The sequence below is a fragment of the Coturnix japonica genome, chromosome 3 (assembly GCF_001577835.2).
Source record: "Coturnix japonica isolate 7356 chromosome 3, Coturnix japonica 2.1, whole genome shotgun sequence".
In the NCBI taxonomy this organism is placed as follows: domain Eukaryota; kingdom Metazoa; phylum Chordata; class Aves; order Galliformes; family Phasianidae; genus Coturnix; species Coturnix japonica.
In genome coordinates this window covers 84,207,821-84,212,482 of record NC_029518.1, presented here as the reverse complement: position 1 = coordinate 84,212,482, position 4,662 = coordinate 84,207,821, and the positions used below count along the sequence as shown (strand labels likewise).

General features: G+C 37.0%; 1 non-coding gene across 1 annotated transcript; it reads left to right on the top strand.

Annotated features, from left to right (window-relative positions):
* Nucleotides 1-827: 827 nt before the first annotated feature.
* On the top strand, nt 828-909 carry TRNAS-CGA. The gene has a single exon. It is a non-coding gene; the product is annotated as a tRNA-Ser (tRNA).
* Nucleotides 910-4,662: the final 3,753 nt, after the last annotated feature.

The window sequence follows — 4,662 nt, the reverse complement described above, 5'->3', positions numbered from 1 at the left end:
ACTTCATGGACTCTAATCCTGAAACTGAAATTTCTGTAGTCCTGTGGTTCTAATCCTGTAGTTCCTAATCCCAAAGCCAATATTTACCTAAACCTAAACTCTTCTACCACCTTGAACTCTAATCCAAACAGTAGCCATAATTTTACTTCAGAGGATCCTGATTAACCCAGTCCCTCACAAGCACCAGCTCTATCCTATCCCCTTTTGGTCCTAAACCTCCAAAACCAAATATTTATAGTTTTAATTCAAGGGCCTGATAGAGTCCGCTAATTCCTATTGTAGTCCCAACAGGTAGTCCTTAAAGCTTCCCATTCCAAACGTTCAACATTTGAGGGATTCAGCCACCTCTTGATCAGGGAATTCTGGGCTATCCTTGGCAGTGTCTCTGGTTTAGGACATAACTAAGTAAGGTATAAACACCTATTCAAGACATCTATATTCTGAGTACCAAAGTGGCAGAAATGCCCTTTTGAAACCCAGAGGAATATGAATGTCAAATGCAAAGATTTCCCTTCCTGTGTGCCCTAACATTTGTTTGTTTTTTTGTTTGTTTGTTTGTTTTAAGTAAGCTTTTGTGTTTGATGCTCAACATTGTGACTCCTCTGAATTCTAGTAATATACCTAAATCATCCACTTCACAGGAGTGAAACAGTTCATCGTTGTAGATTTTATCTTTTTAGACGCTTGAATAAAAATTCTAGTACTCAACCTAGAGTCATATACTGTGGGTGTAACATGCAGGACATATACTTTAATGGTGAAATATCTACACCATTTTATGCATGACTATTAACTGGGAATAGAAGCAAACATAGTACATTGTCAGTGTAGTTGTGGCCGAGTGGTTAAGGCGTTGGACTCGAAATCCAATAGGGTTTCCCTGCGCAGGTTCGAATCCTGCCAACTACGACCCAAGCTGTCCTTTTTTTCCCGTGGGGCCCAGGTCAAATACATTACTTGGAAGCTCCCTGGTTTTTTTAAAGCTGCAGTCACAGGGAGAAGCCGGAGGGCTATCAAAAAGGGACCTCAGGGCACTGGGGTGGTTGTCCTCAGCCCCTTCAGTACCACTAAAAACTTCTCAGAGGTACATGAAAACACAACAAATTGACACATGGGTAAGATGTAAGAGGCTGGTGCCCTTGAAGGAATTTTAGTGTTTATTTTGTTTTTTATTATTGTGGGGCAGTTAATGCAGTACCAGGCCAGTTGGCAACACATGGGATCTACCTGCCTCAAAAGGGGAAAAGGAGCTTAGCATAGGAATCATCAGGGTTCACTGAGAGAACTTCAAACTAGGTTTCAAAAGGAAAGGGGTTTTCCTCTTGAATTTCTGATCTAATTGATGTGTCATGAAAGCGCCACTGCTACTTCTTTGAACCTGGTAATCTATGACTAAAGATGTGGTACTTCAGTATAACTTTTCTGAAACTGTTCTTTAAAGTAACTGATGGTCTGTAAGTGACATTATTTATATCCTTTCATGTGAGGGTATACCTCACATTCAATTCATGAAAAGTTAATTGATAAAAGTTCTGAAAGTTTTGTTGGTTTTTTTTTTTTTTTTTTTTTTTTTTTTTTTTTTTTTTTTTTCATCGTTTTCTTTTGTGGATAAGACATAAAACTTTACTGACAGAACAGCATTTCTTCTTCATACGAGGCTGATGAAGAGCATCCCTGAAGAGTAATTTCTCACATCCTTGTTTTAATTAATTTAAACATTCTCCTTAACCTTCCATATTACTTGCTATTAAAAACCAGAAAAAGGTAAGGGGGAAATTGATCACTGATATTTGATCTTCATATTTTCTTAAGAAATTGAGACAGAGCAAAGTTAAAAAGAACTGAAATTACTTCAAGTTAAAAAGTGGTAGGAAATTGATATTTGTTCCTTCGGATATTCTGGAGATTCCAGATGAAGAATGTAGCACTGAAGAAAATACTCAGGCAATTATGAAAATGTGTGTTTATCCTAAAAGTTTGGAGAATGACCGTCTTGGAGCATTCCACTGTGTCATCCACCTTCACTAATTTGTGTGATCAGCCCATGGGAAGAGGCAAACAGCCTGAGGAAATAAATAAATAAATAAATAAATAAACAAATAAATAAATGATAAATTACCTACCTATATTAAAGATTTGGTTTTGATTGAGAGAAAATGCAACCAGAAAATGGTTTCTCTGTTCACTGATTTAGGGGTCTTCTTTTCTCAACTGTTCATCTTGACTATTATGCACTTTGTGAGTGACAAAATAAACCGCATCCTCATAAGGCTGCGTGAACCACACAGCCGTCAAGAAGCAATTTTCATATTTATCATTCTTGGCAGACTGAAGTTAAATATGTGTAAAACCACTGCAATTAAGGAAATGTGGAAAGCCTTGTATTATACTGCATAAAAACATTCAGGGTTGATGTGATGAAAGTAGGCGTACAGCTATACAATTATACAGTCAATAGGTAAACAAAGGTTAGATGTTTCATATGAAAGATTATTGTGATAGAAAGATAATCTACGATAAATGGAAAAATCTCACAAATTCTTGAAGGTTTTCAGTAAGCTCCACAAAGGAGCAATCACCAGAGAAAGAGATGCTGCCTTAGTGGCAGTCAGCCCTTGAATGAGATCTGGGAGAGGTGGAGCCAAGCTCCACCCCTTCTGGTAGCACAGCTGAATCACCTTCACTTATGCTCCCGCAGCTATTTCAAATGTCAGTATCAAAGGAGAACAAAATAATAAAAATGTGATACACAGAAAAAGTATTTAATATTTTTGAATTCAAAATTTTAGAATATATAGCTGTGCTGTCTTTAAACACTCAGATTGATCTGCAGCTGTCTATAAACCTAAAGCTTTCTGTGTTTTTAAATGCACAAAATGGATTTTGAGTTTCCAAAACAATTAACATATAATCCCAGTAACAAGGAAGAAAGTAAGTACTAATAAATAAGTTCCTATGATAGGAAATTCAGTTATTTGCCCTGAACTGCAGCTGAGTATAGAGGCCAAGAGAGAGAATGCTGTACAAAAATTTTTGAGAAAATTATTTAACTGTAAAAATACAAAGAACAGCATGTGTTAAAATTAGTATTAATATATATATATATATAATTGACTGAAACTCACATGAATATTAGCACTTGTTAGACTGTTTCGCTCAAATCAACTTCTACTTGACTCACTTTCTGTAAGTTCTATATAATAATTAAGAATATCTCAAATTTAATTAGATTTAAGCATTTTATGCATTTTTCATATACTAATTATCTCCCCTATGAGGAGAGACTTAGGGAACTGAGTCTGTTTAGCCTTGAGAAAAGAAGGCTGAGAGGGGACTTGATCCAGGTTTATAAGTACCTGAGGTGTGGGAGCCACATTGGTGAGGCTGGTCTCTTTTCAGTAGTGCGTGGGGATAGGACTAGGGGTAATGGGATGAAAGTACAGCATAGGAAGTTCTGCACGAATGTGCGGAAGAACTTCTTTACAGTGAGGGTGACGGAGCACTGGAACAGGCTGCCCAGGGAGGTGGTGGAGTCTCCTTCTCTGGAGATATTTAAGACCCGCCTGGATGCCTACCTGTGTGACATGGTGTAGGGAGCTTGCTTTGGCAGGGGGGTTGGACTCGATGATCTCTAGAGGTCCCTTCCAACCCCTACAATTCTGTGATTCTGTGATTCTGTAATTAAAATTATGCATGTTTTACACACAATCAGAATAGTCTTTTCAACATTATTGACTTTTCTTCTAATGATACAGGAGCGTATTATACAAGTCTCTATTCAATGAGGTATCACACTGTAAAGCACAAACTGCTTGAAAAACATTAAAATCACAGTGAATTAATTTTTTTTTTTTTTTCCTTATCTTGCCGTGTTTAAAAAAGAATAGTTATAGCATTAAGAAACAGCTGAATAATGTCTGAGCTTCTGTTGGGTGTGATCACATTCAGCTCTGAAGAGCCACTGGAAAGAACTTTGCTTGGCCTTTGTGTACTGTGTTGTTTCTACCAGACTTGTGGTGAGCAAGAATGGATAAGCATCCAGCAATGCTGGCTGCAGCTTCCATAAGAAATGATGACATTCATCATGGGTGGAAGTTTGAGATAATGTAACTGTTCTGTCACATGTGGAAATTGATAACCCACCAAGATAGGGTCCTTGATAAGTCTGGAAAACATACAGCATAGTGGCAGTGATTCTTCTCGTATATTTATGAACAATACAAATGGCCCTTGGAGATAGCAGAATAAATTCATTCAATGAAAGTGGAAGATGTACTTACAGAGAATGTGGAGTGTTTTCACTGAAGGACTTGAAGCAGCCAGAGCTTCCACTGAAGTCAGCATGTGGTCAGAAATCTGAAGAATTGAGTAAGGCCTGGAGTCATTCCCAGCCCCATATAGACAAAAGTATTCCTTGCAGTACTGACAGTAGCATAAAACATATTCATATTTATGATTTGTTAACGTGTAATTAGTTTCCAAAATAATTTTATGTGTATTGTCAAATACATCTTTGATTTACAGTGTGTACCAACTAGGCAGTCAGCTACATAATGCAGTTTGTCTATAATGTTCATGAATAAATAATCATTGTGAGTAATTTTGAATTGATTTTGAAAAACAGACTGTGGAAATCATTTATAATGCAGATTAATGATATTT